The sequence below is a fragment of the Glycine soja genome, chromosome 17 (genome assembly GCF_004193775.1).
Source record: "Glycine soja cultivar W05 chromosome 17, ASM419377v2, whole genome shotgun sequence".
NCBI lineage: Eukaryota > Viridiplantae > Streptophyta > Magnoliopsida > Fabales > Fabaceae > Glycine > Glycine soja.
This window is the reverse complement of record NC_041018.1, coordinates 27853287-27878730: the sequence shown is the minus strand read 5'-3', so window position 1 is coordinate 27878730 and position 25444 is coordinate 27853287. Positions and strand designations below refer to the sequence as shown.

The 25444-nt window shown below is 34.8% G+C and overlaps 2 long non-coding RNA genes across 3 annotated transcripts; both read left to right on the top strand.

Annotated features, from left to right (window-relative positions):
• Positions 1 to 983: 983 nt before the first annotated feature.
• Positions 984 to 3635, top strand: LOC114392652. The gene is made up of 3 exons (XR_003662356.1): positions 984 to 1052; positions 1202 to 1274; positions 3461 to 3635. It is a non-coding gene; the product is annotated as an uncharacterized LOC114392652 (long non-coding RNA).
• Positions 3636 to 10704: 7069 nt separating this feature from the next.
• LOC114393212 lies at positions 10705 to 17711 on the top strand. 2 transcript variants are annotated; one of them, XR_003662489.1, is made up of 5 exons: positions 10705 to 10906; positions 10967 to 11141; positions 11202 to 11302; positions 13437 to 13492; positions 17491 to 17711. It is a non-coding gene; the product is annotated as an uncharacterized LOC114393212 (long non-coding RNA). The 2 variants fall into 2 exon arrangements; XR_003662488.1 differs by having other exon boundaries at positions 10706 to 11141.
• The last annotated feature ends 7733 nt before the right edge of the window (positions 17712 to 25444 follow it).

The window sequence follows — 25444 nt, the reverse complement described above, 5'->3', positions numbered from 1 at the left end:
TGGAGAATATTGTTTAAAAATTCTATAAAATCCTACTATATTTATATTATCGTATTATCTTTAAATTTAAAGTAAATTAAAATATTTGTATATATTAATTTTATTTAGTGAAAATATATATTACAGTGGTTTAATTTAAATAATTATAGTTATCTCATATATTTGTAAGATTTTAAAAAAAATGATATTTTCATTATTTTTAAACAAAATTTTCAGAACAAAAATAAAAATATTTTCATGACACGAAAATTACGTTTTAAGTCTTTAAATTTAGAGTTAATTACAATCCACATGTAATTTATTTTTATTACATTTGTCATTTTTTTTTATTTTTAACCTCATTTGTTAATTATGTGAATTTTTTGTTAATAAATTTAATAAAAAAAATTATTTAGGAAAGAAGAAACAATGAAAAAGAATTATATTTAAATAGTGATGAATTTTTTTTGTCAAAAGTTATTTTAATACTCAATTAAATATATTTTAATACTCATTTAGGAAAGAAGAAACAAAGAAAAAGTATTTCAGATTAATTATTTTCAGTCTATATTTTTTAAAATTTTAATTTTAATATTTGAACAAATATTTGACTTGTGAAAGTCTTCAAACTTTTCTTATAATTTTTTGTGTCAAATTAATTATATTAAGGTTTTAAAATAAAACATGTTAAAAATTAATTTTAAAATTTTAACTAAGTTGTTTTGAAAAAGATTTTTATTCTTTCAGTATGTTGTTGGATGTCCCAGCAAAAAAATTATGGGTACTCCTAGCAACACTCGGAACTAGAATGTTTGAACAGAATTGGGCTTACTTGGTTGGGCCTGGTGCCCATTCCAAGTTTGGTCCTGTGTTCTAGGCGAATGCGAAGGCTCATATCACACGAATTTTAGAATAAAGTCACTTCCCAGTGACTTGGCTCTCTCTCTTTCCTTTTCCGCCGTTCCTAACCCTACAAGCTTCGTCTCGTAAAGAAAATTCCAAAGCTCAACAGAGAAAATGAGGACAGTGCTTTCGCGCTTGATCCATTCCACGCCTTCCATTTCCAGGCTCAAGTATGCTTTCTGCCTTCCATTTAAAGCGTGTCATTTTTCGTTCTATGCTCAATTCGACGTGTGCTTGTTGTTAAATATATTGATTTTATATTCATATACGCATATTATGACTTTTTATATATATATTGTTTGATTTTTGGTAACTACAGTGTTGCGCATAATATGCTATGTGGAGGATAGCCGGTGCAAATTAAGTGTGTCATGAGTAGGGCCACTGTTGTTGTAAGTTTCCCCTTCTCTTGTTATATTGCCTGGTAAAAATTTAGTTGCAAGTTTCCCTTTAGTTTGTTAAATGCCCAGTTAATATTTTGCAGCTAAGAGAAAGCCCAAAGCCAAGTTGGTTTTACTTTCTTCTTTTTTTATTCTGTTTCTTTTGCAGTTACAAGATGTTGCTTTAGATTTTTAAGAACTTGTTTGGTGAGGGTCCATTCTTTTATCAGTTTTCTGTGGCAATATATCTCACAATTTTATGTCCCATCTTGGGGTCAGCTAGGTAAAGGTGGTTGGAGCCTAGCCTCTATCACTGGTGAATTTAGAGAATGTTGATGAGAATGATTTGGGTTGAAAGGGAAAAAAGGAAGTGAGTGTTTGTGATACTGTGAGATAATTTGGGTTGAAAGTATTATAGATTTTTACTAAATCTGCATGTTAGGCAAATAATGTTTTTCTCCTATTAACATTGAAATGGTCTTAATAAATATAACCAACTTAAGAGTTAAGATAAATACAATACTTTCTATTATAAATTTTAAGAGTAACTTAATTTTTTTTCTCTCTATATATTCTTTATTCATCATATTAATTATTTTATAACGTATTTGTCTCTCTTTAAGTCTTATAATCTCTTTGCCGGACAAAGGTAATAAAAAATTTATTATACAAATACAATTTTCCATTAAAAATTGTAGAGTATAATAAAACAAGGAAACATGTGCAAGAATCATTTTAATTTGGATACTTAAATATAGTACCACGCAGTTAATATTTTATAGAGGAACCTTTGTGGTGTCAAGTTTACCATCATCCACTGGCAGTCTATTTTTATTTAGTTTACGTGTATTAATAAGTGAAAATAGGAGAAAAAAGAGACTCTCAAATCATTGGTCAAGAACCTAATCCAGACTCATTTCCCTATGTTATTTTTTTTATTAAAAAAAGCAAGTGGATTGTGCTCAGTAAAAAATGTAGATATATAAAAAAAATAGGCATAAACTTAGAAGTATGCTATATGCTTGTTATGGCAACAACGGATGTACATGTGCACTTGTGGGCCATCACGTGAAATTGAATATGGAAGCACCATTTTAATATATATATGTGGCACTATTAAAAGACCACATCTTTTTTCTGAGCTCCCTTCATCACTTAGGTATGTTTGCATATATATATATATATATATATATATATATATATATATATATATATATATATTTATTTAAAGGCAGTATTTTAATTTAGCAAGCTATACTTTAATTATATGAGAGTTGCTATGGTACGGTATCCTTAAGAATCTAAGCGTTTTGGTACTAAGCTAGTGGCTAGTTAAATGAGTTTTCAACATGCTGTATGGGAGAGACTTTTATCAAAACCCATAAATTTCTGAGAGATTTATTTTATTTTTAAATGTTAGTTGTTAGCAGGGGAAATCAAATTTAGGACAATTTCTTTTGTCTCCTTAATTTATTATTAAGATAGAGAAGAGAGAGTTGGAAGTGTTTGAGGATGGGATACAAAACATGAGGATGACATAATACCCTCCATGCCCTCAACCAGAGTTAGTTATGGGCCTCCCTGCTCATTCTGATACAACAGGAATAACCATTCTTAACCAAATGAATGGAGTGAATGGCCTGCAAATTAAGAGTATATTATCATTCTTAAAACATATCTCTTGTTGTCTAATGATTGACACAGGACAATTAATCTATTAAAAGCAATGTTTTTAAAACTGAACCAGTGATTCAACTGGTGAAGGCATTGGTTTAAGGTTCGATGGTTCGACTGAAGTTAAACTGTGGTTGAACTGGTTTTATATTTTTCAATATTATATAATATTTTAAGTAATCAAGTAATATATAATTAAAAACTTAGGATCTAAAAAATTATAAATTAGTATAAATGATTAAATTATATGTTTCATAAGATAAAAAATAATAATAATTGAGAAAATATTTGATACTTATGTGAAATATTTAAGAATGTCGACTTGGCCTGGATCCATTGAAGATGTGACCGTCCGAAGTGAGACTGCGTTGCATATTGTTGTGAAATATGATTAGTTTAAGGCCTTGGAGGTCTTAGGATCTTTCAGGAATAATTGGGAGACAGTAATTGTTTATTTCAAACAAAGTTGACTTTCTTATAATTGTTATTACATTATTAATTTATTTTTTTATTTGATCATGCAGTATTTTAATGAAGTTAGACCATTGGAAGTAGATAGATTCGAGGCGCTTTGCATCCAGTGGGCACAATATTATCTAAAAGTTAGAAATCAAATATAGGATATTAGGCAACTATGTAACTTTAGGTTACTTAATTAGTTTACATACTTTGCATTACATTTCTTACAATTGTTGTTTCATTTTAACATTGAATAACCTTTGTTGATAGTTAGTTTTTTGCTAAAACCTATTTGAAAGCAGAATGCAAATGATATATGTTGTGTGCTGTGTGGTCTGATTTTAAATTTACAGGTTAAATTTTGGTTTTTTTTTGTAAAAACAGAGACATTATTTTAAAAAAAATTCTTGAAAACAACATCGATTTTTTGGAAAAACCGATGTTAACGAATGTGTTAATTTGACAGTTAACATCGGTTTTTTGTAAAAAACCGATGTTAATATCGAAAACGTTAACATCGGTTTTTTGGAAAAACCGATGTTAACTGTCAGCATTAACACATTAGTTAATATTGGTTTTTTACAGAAAACCGATGTTAACTAACGTTAACATCAGTTTTTGTAGAAAACTGATGTTAACTGCCAACATTAACACATTCGTTAACATCGGTTTTTGTAGAAAATCGATGTTAACTGTCAACATTAACACATTCGTTAACATCGGTTTTTTCAAAAAACCGATGTTAACTTTCAACATTAACACATTAGTTAACATCGGTTTTTTACAGAAAACCGATGTTAACTTACATTAACATCGGTTTTTTTGTAAAAAACCGATGTTAACTTTCAACATTAATATATATTTTTTGGGTGTAATTCATATTAGCAACATCGGTTTTTAAAAACCGATGTTAACGATAATACTATCAACGTTGGTACTTTCAACATCGGTTCAAAAACCGATGTTAAAAGTCATAAATAACCGATGTGGAAATCATATTTTCTAATAGTGTTAGTCTCGCACAATGTCCTAGAAATGATATGGAACGAAAACAAATGAAAGTAATGTTGTATGCATCAGTTGTTGTTGCATCTGAGAGCTGAATTTGTAGTATGTTTTGAGGCTACAATTCAGGCTAATTGGCTGCGGAACTTTATTTCAGGGCTTGGAATTGTCGACAGTATTGCTAGGCCGCTGAAAAATGTATTGTGATAACTCCGCATCAATATTTTTGTAAGAACGACAAGTACTCTAAGGGTGCTAAGCATATGAAATTGAGGTACTTTGTCGTGAAGGAAGAAGTTCAGAAACAAAGAGTGTTAATAGAACATATTAGCACAAACCTTATGATAGTTGACCCTTTGAATAAAAGATTATTGCCCAAGACATTATAGAACATGTTGAAAGTATGGGCATTATTGTTATTGATGATCATTAAGTGTAATTTACCTTATGTAATTTTGCTGACACTTTGAGCTCAATTATGATATGTTTCTGATTATCTGTTCTCTATGTTTACATGCATGTTTTGTGTTAGAGTAATGTTAACAGGTTTTGTCTTGAATGAAGACATTATGTTGGACCAATTATATACTCCTAACTAATGGTCATGTTAAGGAGAAGACTAATTTGTAGTACATGGAAGGGACTATGTCGATTAGATGATGTACAACCGCCATGACTCGAATTGGTTCCTATTCTTAATCATGAAATTATGATGTATCCAATGTATAGAACAATTTAGTCAATTTTTAATGCGCATTATGTTAGTTAATCTATTTATTTATTTAGTCCATAATGTTTATTAATGTCACATGAGCCAAGTGGGAGAATGTAAGAATTAATGTCTCATGTGAGAGACATGTGACTTATGTAGGGACTAATAAGTAAATAATTAACAATTAAGGGCTAAATTGTAATTAGGCTTAATAGGAAAAGTTTCTAGAACTAACTGCTACTTGATGGGAGTAGTGGTTATAAAAGGGGCTTAATACCCACTAACGTGAAATAAGGTCCCATTCCTGACTTGAAAGTGTTCCCTCTCACCCATAGCCATCACGAACGGAGAGAGGAAGAAAAGAAAGGCCTAAGTAAAATCTTATTTCTCTCATCTTTCAAGGAAATAAAAGTGCACTGGAGAGAAGTTCCTATGGAGAAAGGTACAAGTATTCCTATGGAGAAAGGTACACATCATTATCTATTGTTGTTTATTGATAGTTTGTGAGAACCATAGGTTTTAAGATCCTGTTGTTTCCTATAATTGATAGTCTAGAAAACCCCTTAAGAAATTTTTACAAAACTTTTACTCTAGAATAACACTTTTCTTATTTTTATATAAATGATACCCTTCAACCTTAAAGAAAAGGCAGATAACTATAAGCTAGTGATTTCCTAACTTGATTCAAGACTATGATTATAATGGCTAACAAATATACCAAGGGTATCAAGAGAACTGATCTATACAAGTCATAAACTAGATTTGCTTTTATATAAATTAGGAGTTCAATTCCTAATCCTCATGATGATGTATATGAAAAAAGGAAAACATCAAAAAATTAGTGTTTAACTCTCGTCGGAGGACTACCGAATTCATACACATTAATAAAGTACATAGTATAATATCACAAAATAAACCATGCTATGAATTATTTGACTCTAATGCTACAAAACAAATTAGACCTTGGAGATGCATAGGTAATTTTTAATAAGCTAAAAGCTATACATGACAATCCCGACTAGACAATTGTGCTACGTAACGTTACTTAATTAAGGTCATATTCAAATTCATTTGAAAGCTATGGTTTTGCAATAATTTAAATTGATCTTACGTCATTCTCTCTATATATTATATTAGTAATTCAGATTGAAAACTAATTAAGAGAACGACCAAGAAATAAAAACAACTAATAAGATGAAGCTGGACATGACGTACCTGGAGATAATGATCGAAAGCCAGTTTCTTTACACCCCTGAAACATAATCTTTTGTTCGAAAGAGGGAAATATATAAAATAGTACTATATTACAATAAAAAAAGAATACATAACAAGTGAGAAAATTAATAATGTAGAAAGAAAATGTGAGATTAGGATTTCGAAAATTGGCATGTGTTTCATAAAATCTACATATAAAAGAATATCAAATGGTAGATACAACAACCTTTTATAATTAACTTATGTGAAATTGTTATTATGGTACTTTTGCTTGAGTTCAAGATCTTTATTATGGTACTGAAACTGAAGATCTTTATTATGATGATCTCTATATTGTTCTCTTTTGGTTGTGTTAGGTGGTTGATGAATCTGAAGATGATGATGATTCTAATGATGATGGTCCTGTGGAGTGGGCTTCATATTGGAAACCAAATATAACAATAAACTTGGTTGCTGACTTCACTCAGTATGTTTCTTGGAATTCATTTAATTTGTTGGCACATTTTTTAACTATATGTCCTACTTTTTAACTGACATAATTTCTGTTTAAATTGATTACTGCTGATTATTATTCTATGAGAAAATGTCGTGAAGGAGATGAAAGAGTTTGTTAGATAGATTTGCCTTCTTTTAATTGGAATTTTGGAATTTAGTTTTGCATGAAGTAGTATCGGAGGGATGGTTGGAAATATGCATCTTGGAGGTTTGTTGGCAGTTATCCAACTATAAGTTGCCATTAATTCTTGCATATGGCAAACACTTGTTTAGTTTGTGACGGTGTGATATAGCATACTAGCTTTTGGCATGCTTCTGTTTTTCTTGTTCACCCTGTTCGAGTTTTTAACCATGTCCTTATTTAATAGGGTTGTATATGAAGAATTGGGGAAATATGGAGATCTGGATAACCAAGTTTTGTGTGTGAGCGAGTTGAGGAACTAGGAAATTAATGATTACTTTACTACAATAAGTTGCCGTTAATTCTTGGTCGGTCTGTGTAGATCTAGGAAATTAAAATGTGTATGTGCCAGTGAACTAACTAGGACACCCCTTTATAAGATTTTAAGAAAATAGGGATAAATAAACAAATTAGTGTTCTATCTTCTATCCCTAATTTGAAGCAATTTTATTTAACTTGTAAAGAAACTTAGGGTTTATGCTAACTAGTAATTAAGGTTTAATTAAGTTTAATATTCTTTATTACAGTACTTCTTAATTACTTTAAAAGGAAGTACTTTCTATTAAATACGTACTTCTATTTCTTTTTTAGTTTTCAGAATACCAAATGTTTTTGTTTTTGTAGTTTCTAAAATAAATTTTTAACTAATATATGCATTAAAAGCACTCATTACTAAATTCCAAGAACTTAAAATATAAGAGTTTCAATATGTCCAGATGATTGTACCTTTATCCTCTACAAGTTCCTTTGCATTAATTGACTTCAAAATATAAGAGTTCGATGGACAAAATTTAGTTTATAGTTTATCTTATTTATATTGATTCTGTTGAAAGATATCATGAACTTAATTAAATATCCTAGTATATAGTTTACTAATAAAAAATATTATTTGTGGTTATGAATTAAAACCCCTACATGCAATCCAACTCTTCCCAAGTGTAAATATTTTTTAATGCAAAAGTTGCTTATTCATAATTAATTCTCATATACAAATACTACAGTCAAACAAAATAACAAACAATGCAGTCTCTTCTCGATATGATGAACTAATTTACACGTGACATAATTTGGTATTTCTAAAGCTAAAGCTAGTTCTACCTTTTAATTGAGATTTTCCCATTAGAAAAAAATGATTGTTTTGGTTCTTTTTAAATATGTATTGTCTAACGAGTTTTATAACAAACGTATAAAGAAAAATAAATTACACACATATAAACTCACATTTTCTCACAATTTTCCTTTCTTGCATCAAAATGATTATGTATTGAATGATAATATGATTTAATCTTTTAGCTGTCCATTTGCTAATATTTTTCATGTTCCTTTTTTGTCTTTTTCTCTCTAACTACAACAGCATGAGATGCTACTAGCTGAAATTGAATACTTCCAGAAAAGGGTAATCATGAACTAATTAGTTCTTCAACTTCTAATTGCCATTACTTTTCTTTCTTTCTTTTTTTATGGAGGGAACAGGAAGGAGTACTTTTATATCCCTCTGGCTAAAATTTGTTGTTATATATATTATCGTTGATTAATTTGATTGGCAACTGATAACATGCATTGGTTAGGAGATTGAACTCGAAAATGAAAATCTTTTCCATTTAACAAGTAAACATTGTTTCAGGGTCAAAACTGAATGTTATTCTAAGTGTGCTTAGGTGTCATAAGACATGGAAAGCATGAAAGACATGCATAAAGTGTGACTATATGATGTGGCAATGAGGTGTAGCTAGCAAATGTTCACCTCTCCCTTAAGATGGTCCAAAATTTAATTGGATCGAGCTTCTCCCAATTCAATTAAATTTATCTCCTAACACACACGCACATCAAATAGTGCACTTAATGCATGTAAAATTACAAAAACTACCCCTAATACAAAAACTAGTCTAGGTGCCTTAAAATACAAGGGCTGAAAAATTCTACATTTCTAGGGTATCCTACCTACATTATGGAACCCTAAATACAAGACCCAAAAATAATGAAATCCTAATCTAATATGTACAAAGATAAGTGCTCATACTTAGTTCATGGACCCAAAATCTACCCTAAGGCTCATGAGAACCCTAGGACCTTCTCTTACATCTCTGGTCCAATCTTATTAGAGTCTTCTATTCAATGCCCTTGGGGGGAGAGAAGTTGAATTTTGAAGTGTTCCTCACAAGTTTTTCGCTCATCAAAGTTGCGAATTTATTTTCATTTCACGTGAATCTAAAAGGAATATTCTAAAGATATGCCAAAGGCATCTTAGCATATTATCTTTAGATGCCATAAGAATGAAAGGTGTGAGTGTAGCACATGAGAAATGAATATGCCACAAGAATATGCCAAAGGAATATTCCAAGAATATGCCAAAGGGGGGAAAACTACACACATCCCTCTAATAGCTAAGTGCACGCCCATGCCAAAATACACGAACATGCAAAAAAAAGTCCCTACTACAAAGACTACTCAAAATATCCTAAAATACAAGGCTAAAACTCTATATTATTAGGATACCCTTAACTTGTAGGGTAGGGTTCCCTTAATTTGTTGGGTACACTAAAAGCCTAAAAGAAAAAAATAACTTATTCTAATATTTATAGAGAAAAGTGGACTCAACCTTGGTCCATGGGCTCAGAAATATACCCTGAGGTTCATGAAAATTCTAGGGTCTTCTTCAACAGCTCTAGCCTTGTCCTCTTGGAGCCTCTTGCTCATGTGATGAAATCCTATCCCTCAAGGGCATTGGATAGAAGACTCCAAGAAGATTGGGCCAAAGATGCAAGAGAAGGCCCTAGGGTTCTCATGAGCCTTAGGGTAGATTTCGGACCTATGGGCTAAAGTGTGAGCTCACTTATCTTTGTACATATTAGATTAAGGTTTCATTAATTTTGGGCCTTGTATTTAGAGCTCCATAATGTAGGTAGGGTACCCTAGAAATGTAGGATTTTCCAATCCTTGTATTTTAGGGCACCTAAACTAATTTTTGTATCCAGGATGATTTTGTAATTTCACATGCATTAAGTGAATATTTGATGTGTGTGTTGAGAAATAAATTTAATTGAATTGGGAGAAGCCCAATCCAATTAAATTTTAGAGGGGGAGGTGTGCATTTGCTTGCTACACCCCATTACCACATCATATAGTCACACTTTGTGCATGTCCTTCATGCTTTACATGCCTCATGACACCTAAGCACACTAAGTGGAGAATCTTGGACTTGATCTTGGATTAGTGGACTGAACCATATATGAAATTCACTAATCATAATTAGTGAAATTTTGGCTCCATAAATTCAATTTCAAATTCAAGTGAAATTTGAATAGAAATTCAAATTTCCCTCCAATTTTGTGTGACACTTAGGCTATAAATAGAGGCTATGTGTGTGCATTTTTCCAACTTTGATCATTTGAAAATTAAACTTCAGATTTCAGAGTTCTTTTAGAGCACAAAATTTCATGTTTTTCTCTTCCTCTCCCTTCACTACTACAATTTTTAGATATAACATCGGACGGTTAACATCGGTTATTCACAAAACTGATGTTAGCAAAAGCGCGATGGCATTTTTGTAAATAAGTAGACTTAGTTTAACATCGGTTTTTCTGAAACCGATGTTAGTATGCCATTGTTAACATCGGTTTTGTAAAAACCGATGTTAACGAGTCGATGTTAACATCGGTTTTAAGAAAACTGATGTTACGTAGTTGATGTTAACATCGGTTATTTTTAAAAAAACAGATGTTGTTATCATTATATATTAAAAATCTGAAATTGCACAACCCGCGCGCTTGAACCCTATCGTTCTTCTTCTTTCTCCTTCTACCTGAGTTCGTCTTTGTCTCAAACTGGCCTACGCTTCTGTGACTGCAACCACATTGTGGAGATCGTGTTTGTGGAGATCGTCTCTACCACTTATCGATTGAGGTACGTCCTTTCGTTTTAACATTAGGCGTTCGTCGTTTTAAAATTTGCTCACTTTCGCAGGTCGAAGAAAACTAGGAAAGGAAAGAGTCCCAGAAAGAGTACTCCCAGGGCGTTCTTGTTGTTTCTCCTTCTGCCTGAGTTGGTGTTTGTCGCAAACTGGGCTGCGCTTCCGTGACTGCAACCACATTGTCGAGTTCGTGTTTGTGGAGTTCGTGTCTAGCACTTATCTTTTGAGGTACGTCCTTTGGTTTTAACATTAGGCGTTCCTCGTTTGAACATTTGCTCACTTTCGCAGGTCGAAGAAAACTAGGAAAAAATCGAGTCCCGGAAAGGGTGGGACTCGATTTTGGAAGTCCATTGTGCTTGGCTTTAAGACTCCCAGGGAAGCCATCGAAGGTATGTCTCTGTTGTATGTTAATGATGAAAATCCATTGTTCAATGGTCTGTCTCTGTTGTGATGTTTCGAAACCCTAGTTAGACTAACTAATATGATTGATATTTGAGTAAGCTGGGACTAGGCAATATGATTATTTTTCCAAACAATATGTTTTGTTACCCGTTCATGTTTCTGTGAATTTGGAGATTTAAATTAGACTAAGACGATACTAAGTCATTATAGTTGCTTACAAGTGCTATGAGACATGCTGGAGGGATTTCAAAATGGGGTCCCATTCTCCTGTCCAGTGTGGTGCCTTGTCTAATAAAGAGTGTAGTGGTTTGAGCTATGATGATGCTTGGAATGCATGTTTTTTTTTTGGAAAGCAAAGATAATTTATATTAGAATAGATAAAGTACCAGACAGAGCTAATTTAGACTCAGGAATGCATGTTTTTCCTTTCCATTATGATGACCCTTAAGTCAGCCCACCAAGTAGAGAAGTATAGCTTTCTAGGCCCCTAACCCAAACCCCTCCAACCATTGTATTTAGAAACCAGAATCCTGTTCCAAAGTTGGTCTGTTTTTTTTTTTGCACAGCAAAAATTAATTATATTAATAATAGTTCAGTACTAGATGTATTGAAAATAGCAAATAGATACAAAGGCAAATCCTGCCAAACACAACTACTATAGATTTTTTTTTTGCTCAGCAAATATAATTATATTCATATATAAGAGGCCCATTGAGTTTATGGAGTGGTTCTGCTGAGTACTCACTTGGTACAATACTGGGTATTTGTCTTGTAGGGTTAAGTCTCCTACTCTCCATTTATCCTTCCAAAACCTAATCCGGACCCCATCACCCACCTTCCACCTCATATTATTGATGAGACTGTTACTATGTTGCTGCTGGAAAACAGCTCTTAGATCCTTCCACCAAGGGGAGAAGTCTACACTGTTTCTACCATAACATAAAGCATTCCACCCACCATATATATTTGGACATCAAGAGTCTAGCACAAAGCTGATTCTGGTTATTTGCCAAGTCCCATCCCCATTTACCAATCAAGGCCTCATTAAACTTGGACATATCTTTAATCCCAAGCCCCCCTTTGTTCTTGGGAAGACAAACAATATCCCAATTGACCCACTGTATCATGGCTGCCTCAGAACCTCCACCCCACAAAAAATTCCTCTGAATAGAAACTACCTTATGCACCTCTTTTTTAGGGATTCTAAAAAAAAAGAGAAGGTAAATAGGGAGGGCTGTTAAGACAAAATTGATGAGGGTTATCCTGCCACCTTAGGCATATTGCAGAATATTAATCTCCTCCTTTTTTTTACTACATAAATCAAGTAATGTTTTTTTGTGTATTTTTAAGATAAAAAATTAATTAATTAATTAATTTTTTATAAAATATTAAAAGAACTAGCTAGTATGAGGATATTATAAAAAATAATAATAACATCACTCTTCTTAATTCTCTTTTGTTATTTGAAACACTATTTTCTAAAGTAACAGGGTATTTTCTAGAAAATGTCACATCTCGTTGATACAATAATGTTATTTTGACCATTCAAGGCTTTAATCCAACATCTAGCACCATCACTCTTATATAATTGTTGTATTTTTTTTTTCTTAGCCTTTCACACTAGACACGTTACTTGGTGCTGATAAAGACTGCCACCGGTTTAGTGGAAATGTTTAGGCTCACCAACATTTAAAGTTTGGGTTGATTTCAATTTTCAATCAGGAAAAGTATAAATAAAAAATCAAAAATCAAAAATCAAAAATCAAACTGTATTTTCAGTCTATATACAGTCTATGTTGAGTGCCAAAGTTTTCACTTGCCACCATCTCTTTCCACCCGTGTCAAGCCACTTGTGTGTTGTCTGATTCATTTTCCTTGCATACAAAGATTTCCATTGTAGTTGTTAAATTTTCCCATTTTGCATCTCATATATATTATTGGAGCAGCATGGCTTTGTACTCTCATGTTAGTTGCTTAATTTAGCAACCGATCATGTCTTGAAACCATTCATTTTGATTTTTTTTATGGGAGTAATTTTTTTATTAAATATATTTAACTACAAAAAATATCTTAATGGGAGCAATCATCTCCTTAGAGCTTTATGTGGATCCGTCCATGCAGGTACATGATTCCTATTTGTTGTGAGAGTGAAATGATGGGCAGCAGCAGCAAGTGAGGTGAGTTTATATTTCCTTTTTTTTGTCTTTATCTTTGTTAGTTTGTTATATATTTTATATATTATATGTTTGAGTTTTAAATGTGTAAAAAATAGAAATAGAAAGGTCTTCTAATTGCTTATTAAATACAAAGTAGGATATTATGCTTGTAGAGTTAAATTATCCCCCAGCCACACAATAGATAGGCTTCTTTGCTTCCATTTTGCCCCCCATAGATAGTATCGCCACTAGGTAAGGCTGATAAAACTGAATTAATGAGAGTGATTCTGCCCCCCATAGATAGGCTTCTTTGCTTCCATTTTGCAAGTTTGGCTTCAAACTTCCTTATAATAGGCTGCCACACAATCCCTTGAGTTGTGGAACTCAATGATTGCTTCTACTTATGGATTTCATGGTCAAGGACAAGAAGCAATCAAGGTTTTCAATGAGATGGAACAAGAAAATCTGCCAGAAAATGAAGTAATATTCTTAAGGTATTTAGCTGGGCATATATGTATTTCTATGGTTTTGTTCAAGGTTGATTGCTATCTGTCTATCTACGTGTTATCAGCTAGTACTATAGTGTATATCGTTGTTTATGGTTCAGATGGCTAACCAAAGAGGAAACGGGTTTTGATGACGTGTCTTGTGGAGGGACATTTGCTGTACTATAGTGTTTTTGGGAAAGTATGCATGACAGCAACACCTTAAGGGGAATGGCATACAACTGGTTTTGGTAGTTGTTAAAGCTTGTTTTTTTTTTAAGGCAATATATATATATATATATATATATATATATATATATTATTAATAGGCAAACCAGTACCAGTGGTACCAGAAAAAGAGATTACAAGGCACCTAAGTGCTGCCCTCCAAAATAACAACCCACCCTAATATAACAATAGTATGAAAGCCCAGTCAAACTATCCAAAGGAATTCGATATATTGGAAGACCAATGGTTGAAGCTGATATTGAAATCTTTTTCTTTAGCCTTCAGCCAGGACCAAACTAAGAAGATAGCATGATCCATGACTTTATAGGGATCAAAAGGTTTTCCTTGGAAAATCAGTTTGGTTCCTATGCTGCCATATAGAGCTAGTTAAGGCAATCCACCACCCACACCTTGTATTATGATTCAAAAGTTCCGCAAAGCCTTCACAGAATTGAATAAAGTGGCACTTAGGTGTGATTGGAAGGGGACCTGCTACCCGAATCCATCTCATGGCTTCCCACCACAAACCTCTTGTCAAATTACAATTGAAAAATAAGTGACCCACATCCTCCTGTACACTTCCACACAGAGGGCAGTTATCTTCCTGCATATTGATGTTTCTTCTTAGAAGATTTTCCTTGGTGGGGAGTCTATTTTTAAGAAGCCTCCAATAGAAAACCATTGCCCGAGGGGGGATTTTCAACTTCCAAATTGTCTTATAGATCTTCCCATTTGAACTTGTTGTACTAGGGTTAATGCATAAACTGTAAGCTGATTTAGTAGTGTATTGACCATGGGGTTCAGCCAACCACATCATAGAGTCTTTAATATGCCTCTGTATAGGAATAGAACAGATTTCCTCCATAAATTGCATAGCTAAATCACTTTCATGATCAAATAAATTCCTCCTCAACCTGAGGTTCCACCCCCAACTATCATGATTAAAATCACCCATATTTGAGATGAGAGAATTTATCAAGCCTGCTTTTCACACAACCATTAGGCCTGATCCATGTAAAACTGTTCCCAACACATTTAATTTCCTGAAGCTCCATATCAGAAATCCACTGATTAAAAGCTGAAATATCATATGGATCGGCCCTTCTTTGAGATAAGCTGATTCTTTCCTTAGAACTTCTAATGCTATTGAAGTCCCCAAGAAAACACCACAATCCACTAGGATTAGAGGCCTTCAACTGCCTCAGATCATCCCATAAAGCTTTCTTCCCAACCAGATCACAGGGAGCATAGACATTGACAATCATCATCCTCTGATTATTACTAATACATGTCCCTTCAAGCATTAAAAAACTTCTACCTTTCTCTCTCCTATCCACCTCAAAAATGGAGTTATTCCACAAACATAATAGGCCACCAGCAGCCTGCACAGAAAGAACATAATCCTAATGGGCAGTCGAGTCCCCCCAAATGGCCTGGCAAATACTTTTATTAAATTTCTCCCTTTTGGTTTCTTGGAGACAGACAAGGTCCACTTTGTGCTGTTTACAATGAACAACAATTTGAAGGTTGTACATTCAGGAACTAAAAAATTCAAAAAAGCTAGTAATAAGAGGGATTTGTTTTTGAGATTTTCTGAGCACCAAGAGCGGCTACGCAAGAAGCTTGCACTTGAGGAGGGAAGGATATTTGCAGCTAATGAACAACTTTCTTAACTATTTGTCCTTCAGATTTTACTGTTTCTTTTTGCTAATATGTAAATGTAAATAGTATAAGGCTATGGCGTAAAAACATGGTCTATATTTACTTCTAAGATTGTTAGGGGTAAAAAGGACCATGTCCATAAGCCATAGCCTTATACTATTTATAATTACATATTAGCAAAAAGAAACAGTAAAATCTAAAGGACAAATAGTTAAGAAAGTTGTTCATTAGCTGCAAATATCCTTCCCTCCTCAAGTGCAAGCTTCTTGCGTAGCCGCTCTTGGTGCTCAGAAAATCCCAAAAACAAATCCCTCTTATTACTAGCTATTTTGAATTCTTTAGTTCCTGAATGTACAACCTTCAAATTGTTGCTCATTCCCCTCTTTGTTTTCTGCAAAAAAGAAAATCAATATCAAAGAAAACATGGAGAGAATTGTCATGGTTATTATTACTCGAACCAGAAGGAATAACATCTAAACAAGTCATTTTATTCTTACGTTTATTGTTGTTAAACCCATATTTATGCTTTCATCCCTTCATGTCTTGTTTTATCACAACTTTAGCCGAATTGCCTATCTTCAGCACAGTTGAATCTCCTGTCTTATTCTCCAATGACACACTTTGATGGCCTATATATATCTCTTTTCTTCGTATGTTCTAGTGTTTCAGCTTCAGAATGCATAAAGCAATCTAAATTTTCCAGTGATCACCAAAGGCTTCTGCATCAGCATTGACACTCTCCACCCTCTTTGGTTTATGCTTTTGTGCTGCATTCCGTGCTTCCTCGTTATAAATCTCAAATTTATTAGAGGTTGCACTAGAACAATCAGCACCAATCTGTGCTTCTTCCTCGTCTACCAGCTCAATATCTTTCCTTTCAACTTTTGTTTTGTAAATTACAGTGTAGTTTACAAAAGCAAAGGTGAAACGAAAGATATTGAGCTGGTAGAGGAGGAACAGGCACGGATTGGTGCTGATCCTTCTAGTGAGACCTCCAATAAATCTGAGAATTATAAGGAGGAAGCACGGAATGCAACACAGAAGCATAAACCAAAGAAGGTAGAGAGTGTCAACGCCGATGCAGAAGCCTTTGGTGATCACAGGAAAATTTTGATTGCTCTATGCATTCTGAAGCTGAACCATTAGAACATACGAAGAAAAGAGATACAGGTCATCAAAGTGTGTCATTGGAGAATAAGACAAGAGATTCAACTGTGCTGAAGATAGGAAATTCGGGTAAAGTTGTGATAAAACAAGACATGAAGGGAAGAAAGCATAAATATGGGTTTAACAACAACAAACGTGAGAAGGCAGAGAACAAAAGGGTGGTGGATGATGAAACACATAAGCTGGATGAAGTCCTAAGGATGCCATGTACATGTGTATTTTTGAAGATATAGTATTTATATTCCATCAAGCATACATTGACTGTTGATTACATGTAATAGAATTTTTATAACATGGTTGCCCCAAATCACAATTAAAAAGCACAACTACCAATCTTTCGGAGTCCTTTGGTTAATTTGTCTTGTCTTCTTCTGTGGTGGGGTTTTGTTTAATAATATTATACTTTTGCCTTCCAAAAAAAAACTTATGATTGATCCTCTTTTCATTAATCCTATTTTGTATGTTATTGTATAAAAGATCATGGGTTCTCCACTTGCCTCCACTCCTCCTCCTCCTCCTCCTTCTCCTCCTCCTCCTCCTCCTCCTCCTCCTCCTCCTCCATCGGACGCATCGGCTTCGCCGTCTGCCGTGAAGCAGACACACAAAGCCTCACGTCTACGATCGTTGTCCACTAGACCACCTGGTGTTGAGAGACCAGTGGTGCATGTTGATCTTGCTACCGGGAAGGCCGACGGTCCCCACAGGAAGAAATTAAGAACATATTTGGGGATTGTGGCGCGTGATAAGGTGGACGTCACCTACGAGAACTGGAAGGAGGTCCCTAGTGCTCAGAAGGACCTGATTTGGGAGGATATTCAGGTATTTCTCTTTTCTTATTTGATTTTGTTTAATTAATAGCCAAAAAATGCATTATTGTAACAAATAAACTTTATTTGATGTTGTCAGGCGGAATTTGATATCCCAGAGGCTTCTAACAGTAGGACGAAAAGGAAGTTACTACAGACCGTGGGGGAGAGATGGAGGTAGTTTAAATCAGACCTCACGAGGAAATGGACCCTTCCAGCCGATCAGGACGGTGTCGAGGACTCTGTCTGTGAGAAATACGGCATCAGCAAGGAAAAGTGGGCCCAATTTTGCCAGACTCGTAGAGACCCTTCTTGGGAGGTATGTTCCTTGCCATTTAGGTTGTTTTTCATATTAAACATGATGTTGTTATACTTCATTCTACCCATTTCAAACATTATTGTTTAATTTTTTCAGGATGTGCGCAAGAAGGCACAGGCCATCCAGAAGCAGAATACTGCCCCCCACGTTTTGTCTCGTGGGGGTTATGATTATTTGGAGCAGAAGCTCCTGGCTGAGAAGACGAAGAAAAAGCTGGAGGAAGCTGCACAGTCAGGAAGCGTTGATGGCGTCATCGACCCTCCATCCCCGGTCAGATGCCACGTGAAGTGGAAGATGGCCCGCACAAAGAAGACAGGGGAGATGACGACTGAGACCGCAAAGGAAATCGCTAAGAAGATTGTAAGTCATTTTCAACTAACCATTACTATTATGTTTCAATATTTTGAGAATGCCATGTACCACTGTGTGTTTTCTGTGCTGGATTCGTTTGAGGAGCAGGCCACATAGGTATCGTTCGTCCCCCATGGACGTCAGGATGTTCTCGCCGCTGCTATTGGACGTCGCGTCCAGAGCACCCTGGACGTGTCCGTGCTGCTGGAGCCGGTGTCACCATCAAGCAATACTTTGGATCGGCTCCACGGACATCCCGCAATGCTTCCTCCCTGCCTCCTAACGAATTACAGCAGTTGACCCAGCAGATCAGGGACCGGCTAGAGGAGTCCATCACAGAGAAAGTGACGAGGCAGGTCATGGCATCCTTTAGCCAGCTTCAGTCGCAGATGCAATCTCAGGGACTTGCAGTGCCTCCTGAGCCTCTGGTTGGTCCCTCCGGTCCTCAAGTGAGCACAAAGGGGAGTTGTGCTGATCCCTCAGGAAACGATCCTGAGACCGGTGACTCTGACAGGTGTGGCTTGTACATAGAAGCAGATCCTGCCGGCCTGGTTGCCATGGGGAGAGTTTATGAGGGATTCACTGTTGTTCATAACACTCCTTTGTTGCCTGGCCAAGTAAAGGTGAGTGTGGAGGAGGTTACAGATGCAGATGCTCCAGTTCTTGTACCCATTGATGAGGTTTCCTAAGTGGGGCAGACACTTCACACCTTTCTTGCTTGGCCGACACATCTGGTCAAGTCTTTATCACAGCAGGTACTTATTGTCCATCCTATAAGTTTCTTCTTTTTAAATTAATTCATTAAGCGTGCCTCAAATTAGGCTATTTAACTTTGTTTCATGAACATGTAGTTGTGTCTCCGACAAAACCACCTCCGAAGCCCGATCCGGAGGTCGATGATCCGCTTTATCTGATGACATTGACCATCTCAGAGCTTTTCTTGAGGCCTTATTAGGTTAGATGGGATGCCACCGTGTTCGGGGTCTTTAATCCAGATTTCCCCCTCTACATAAAGCACGAAGACCTCTCCGAAATCGCACACGAGGGTCAATGTGTCAGCATATCAGTGTTACAGTTGTGGATTCTGTAAGTCTTTATATAAAAGGCTTTTAATTACCTAAGTTATGGCTTTCAATTCATAAATATTTAACTTTGACTTAACATAAACAGGCATCTCACTTAAACATGTATGCGAGTAGGGAATTCTGATATCTATGGATTCCTCGAGCCACAGTCCATTCAGAGGTCTGGGCAATCGCAGTTTGAGTCTGAAAGTTACATAAAGAGTTGGATGCAGAGTTCACAACGCGATGTCTATATTGGAGCCTACCTAAATGGGTAAGTCACAAAATAACTAAATTTAATTAATGTTTACTAATGTACTAACCCATTTTAGGTTCCACTGCAGCGGACACTGGCAGATGGTGGTCATCCTGCCCAAGGAACACCTAGTTGTCTGGTTTTGTTCATTGCATAACTGGCCAGACAACTACCTTAAGGGGATTATTAATAGGTTAGTGATCTTTTCAATACATTTGCATTGGAATACCTCAACATACAACACCAGTTTTTAATTGTTACTCATATGGAACAGTGCTATCAAGGGTCTTGATGATGCTCCATAGCCTAAATCAAAGGCTTCTGCTAGGTGGATTGTCGTCAAGGTACGTCATTTACATAAAACTTCCACTTATATATATTTCTTTATGTGTCTGTACACTAGTTGTTTAATTAATATCCAAATTTCATTATGTATTTAGTGTAATAGACAAAAAGGAAGTACTGAGTGCGGCTACTATGCGATGCACTGGATGTCCACCATCATTACTTTGGTTTAACATTTTTTACATTTTCTATGTAACATGAACATTGAATTCATTTGATGATTGTTCTTTATGATAAATCAATTATTTGATATTTATTATCATTAAAACTGCTTGAAAGCAGAATAAAAAGTTTATTTGCTGTGAATTGGGCCTGAAATTGCATTTGACAGGTACAATTTTGGGTTTACTGTAAAAACAGAAAGTATATATAAAAAAAATACTTGAAAACAACATCGGTGATTAACAAAAACCGATGTTAATATCATAAACAACATCGGTTATTTACAAAAACCGATGTCGATATGAACCTTAACATCGGTTGTAATAGAAAATCAATGTTAACGTTTGTATATTAACATCGGTTATTTGTGCATAACCGATGTCAGCGTTTGTATTTTAACATCGGTTATCTGTATATAACTGATGTCAACTCTTGTACATTAACATCGGTTAGTTATAAATAACCGATGTGAACATTTGAATATTAACATCGGTTATGTACACATAACCGATGTTATACACAAAGAACTACACCAAATAAGTGTATACATCATCAACCTTGACATCAGTTTTCTAGCAAAACCGATGTTAATGGAATATATTAACATCGGTTATCGTAGGAAACCGATGTTAATGTATTACATTAACATCGGTTTTTCTAAAAAACCGATGTTAATATAACATATTAACATCAGTTTTACTGGAAAACCGATGTCAATGTTCATCATGCGTACACTTTTTTTGCTGTTGTTCATTGTGTTTAACATCGGATATTTAGGGAACCGATGTTGCCATATATATGTTAATATCGGTTCTCCAAAACCGATGTTAACATTGATACATTCAACATCAGCACTTTCAACATCGGTTTTAGAACCGATGTAGAATGTTCTAAATAACCGATGTTGAAAGTGTATTTTCTAATAGTGCTTCATTCATTTCCTTCTTCCTCTAAGCTCTTATCCATTACCTCCTATGGTGGTGAACTTCTTCTTGACTCATCTTCTCCTTGAAGTGGCATCTCCTCTCTCTGTTCCTTCTCCATTCCACTGCCATTCATCTTCCAAGAAGCAAAGGAATCCATTGATGAAGAAGATCCTAGGCCTACAAGCTCCAATGGAGCTTACATCATGTGGTATCAAAAGCATCTTCATCTAGGTGATTTTCTATTGCTTCCTCTATCTTTTTGTTCGGTGAATTCTCTTTAATTCCTTGTTCTTCATCTTATTATCCATGTATATCCTCCATTATCTTGTGGTTTGGTGCTGTTTAGAGTAGATTCAAAAAAAAATTGATTAAATCTTAGATCTACACTTGTTCTTGCATTTCTATGGTTCAAATTTTGTAGATCTACTCTTGAATCATGTTTTTGTGTTGATTTTAGGTTCTATCATTTTTCATTCATAATATTCTTGTGTTGAACCTTAGATCTAAATTTTCTTCCAAAATATTGATTAGAAAAAAAAACACAAAAATCTAAGTGTAAATCACTTAATCCACGTTGTCTTAGAGTCATGTTTAGTCATAGTAATTGTCACATTATGTTTTAAGTTTGTGTTGAATTTTTATTTTGTTGATTGAATTCTAGATACATTCGTTTATGTATTCTTGTCATTCTTAGCCTATCTTTTGAATTTTGAGTCTAATTCATGCATGTTATTTAGTTCATAACATGTTCTAAATCAATTCCTAGAAGTAGTCTTGTTGTTGAACTTTTTTTTTCTAAGTTTCCTACATGATGCCTATGATGAAGTTGAGTTGTGGTGCTGAGTTGTGGCTGGATTTGTGAATCAAAATAAGTCTTAAGCTCTCTAGAATTATGTTATTCAAGATAATTGAGCATAAGCAAACACAAATTGTAACTATCCAAGCCTTAAGCAACATAAACACTACTCTTGATTTGTAGGTTGAAATCGCTGGTGCTGGCAGCTTGTACATATGAAATTGTATAAATTATTGGGATATGGTCACTACGTTTTTTGAGCTGAAAGTTTTACTGAATTTTCTAAACATCTGGACCAAAATTATGAAAAAAGAACCAAGCGATTTGGATTAAAGGAAAAAATAATAAAAATACACAAGTTAGCAGAAAAATCAGTGTCCAGGAAAAAAAACTGAAAGGGAAGTGTGCTTGTTGTTTTGGCTCAAAATTTGTTCTATAATTGGTGTCTATTTTATACCAATCCTAGTTCTGAAATTTCAATTGAAAATTAAAATGAATACAAGTTCCAAAACTAGAGGTTTCTTGAGTCTTTTTTTTAGTATTTTTTACTCTACTCTAGAGCCATTCTAAGTTTCTCTTTGAGTCCTACCTTGCTTTTATGTGCTTTTCATTGCTTTAATTGTTGAATAATCCTTGAAATTTTGTCTTGTTAAAACTCTATTGGTTTAGCTTTCATTTCATGTTTTTGGTCTTTGGTTATTGCTTGTCTCTTTGTTTCCTTGTTTGTGAGTTTCCATATAGGGAATTGGAAAGGAGGATTAGTGTCATCCCTTGAAGAATTTGAGTCAAGAAGCAAGGGGAAAACCACCTTAAGAGCTATTGGACTAAGAAGCACTCCAAATTGAGAGAATCACCAAAGAGAGAACAACCACCAAAATTGAGGACTTTTTTGTAATTTTGTAATTGAAAATTTACTTACTTTCATTGCTTTCAAATTTTGTAACAAAAAGGCCTTTCATTGGAAGTAAGTTGGGAGCCTCCAATAGGTCACCCTACTTCCATTTGTGTGTAATAATTTTAGGCAATTTTCCTTAGGATTGTGTGTTTTGTTGGGAACCTTAAATTTGGTCATTCAAACACTCTTAGGATTCGCCTAGTTTACATTTCTTGCTTACTTTCATAGCTTATTTCCTTTACTTTCTATTGTCAAACCGCCTAGATAGCTTACCATTTACTAATTAGTTTTTACCTTATCTTTCACACCTCTTTTAGTGTTTATTTTGGCTAGTTTCAACCATAGTTTCTTTTATCTTTTGTTTTCAAACCCCCAACAAGAAAGAATCATAACTTAGGAACCAACATGAGTCTTCATTCTTCATCTAGTGTTAATGGTGAGGGTTCTACTCCTAAGGACCCCTTGTATAAGATATTAGATGAGTTGAGATCCCTTAAGTTTTGGAAAGAAAAACAAGAGAGAAAAGAAAAAGGTAAAAAAAGAGTAGAAGAAATAAGTCAAGATGAAAGAGAGAAAATAAGAGAGGAAGAAAGAAGAAAAATAATGAAAGAAATGAAAAGAGAAAAACATGACTCCTATAGTAGTCATGACTCTTGCAAGAGTTTAAGTGAAAAACTTAGCGACTACTATAGAGGGCGTCATAGTTCACATACTAAACATCACTCCCAAAGAAGAGAAAAGGATAGAAGGTCTCAAGAGGTTAACATTAGTCTCCCATATTTCCATGGAAAATATAATGTTGAGGCCTACTTAGATTGGGAAATGAAGGCTGAACAACTCTTTGCTTGCCATCATATTAGCGAAGAGAGAAAAGTTCCATTGGCTACCCTTAGCTATCAAGGGTATGCCCTTTATTGGTGGACTTCCCTTATTAAGGAACAAAGGATTCATGGGGATCCTCCAGTAGAGTATTGGAATGATCTTAAGAGTGCCCTTAGGAAGAGGCATATTCCCTCCTACTATGAAAAGGAGCTTATGGACAAGCTCCAAAGGCTTAGACAAGGGAGTATGAGTGTTGAAGAATACAGACAACAAATGGAACTACTCTTTTTAAGAGCTGGACTTAGGGAGGAGGAAATAACAAGCATAGCTAGGTTCCTTAGTGGTCTTAATATGGAAGTGAGGGACAAGGTTGAACTCCTTCCATATAGGGACCTAGATGAGCTAGTCCAACTTTGTATAAGAGTAGAGCAACAAATTAAAAGAAAGCCTTCTTCAAAATCTTATGGCTCTCACTCTTATCCAAGGAAGGACCAAACCCATGGAATTTTGGGGGATGCACCTTCAAAAACCAAGGAAGATAAAGGTAAGACCATAGAGAAATACACCCCTAAGACTAGTTCCCAAGAAAGGACTAGCAACATTAAGTGCTTCAAATGTCTTAGGAGAGGTCACATTGCCTCTCAATGCCCCACAAAGAAAACAATGATCATGAGGGGTCAAGACATTTATAGTAGTCAAGAGGAGACTACTTCTTGCCCTTCATCTAGTGGAAGTGAAGATGAAGTAAGGGGTGAAGAGTCTAGTGAGGAAGTCTACCCCCATGAAGAAGGTGACCTCTTAATGGTTAGAAGGCTCCTTGGAGGTCAATCTTGTGATCTATCTCAATCCCAAAGAGAGAACATCTTTCATACAAGATGCAAAATTTTAGATAAAACTTGTTCTCTCATTGTGGATAGTGGATCTTGTTGCAATTGTTGTAGCACAAGATTAGTTTCCAAGTTGAACCTCACTATCATTCCCCACCCAAAACATTATAAACTTCAATGGCTCAATGAGCAAGGGGAAATGATAGTTAACCAACAAGTGAAGGTACCTTTCTCCATTGGGACATATAAGGATGAAGTTAATTGTGATATAGTTCCCATGGAGGCAGGACATATTCTTTTAGGAAGCCCATGGTAATTTGATAGGAAGATCATTTATAATGGCCTAACTAATGAAATTACCCTCACCCATCTTGGAACTAAATTTGTGTTGCATCCTCAAACACCTTCACAGGTGGCCAAAGATCAACTAACTATGGAAGATAAGAGGGATGAGGAAGAAAAACTAGAAAAATAAAAGAAAAAGAAGGATAGTAAGGCCTTGTCTTCAAAGGCCAAGGGGAATGAAAAGGAGGAAAAGGATTCCTCCAAGAAGATTGTTAAGAAGGAAAATCATTTTGCAACAAAGGGTGATATTAAAAGAGCACTCATTCTTAAACAATCTTTCTACCTTCTCCTATCAAGGGAAACATCCCTTAGCACCACCATACCTCTTCAGCTTAAAGTTATTCCTCAAGTAAAGGAGTTGTTGGATGAGGGTTTGGTTTGCAAGAGCTTAAATACTTGTCCTTTGTTGGTACCTAAAATAGGTATTATTAGGCACCAAATCCCTATGATAGGTGGTATGATGAATATGTTGAGTGGTGCAACCCTCTTTTGTAAAATCACTCATGCACCTAACATC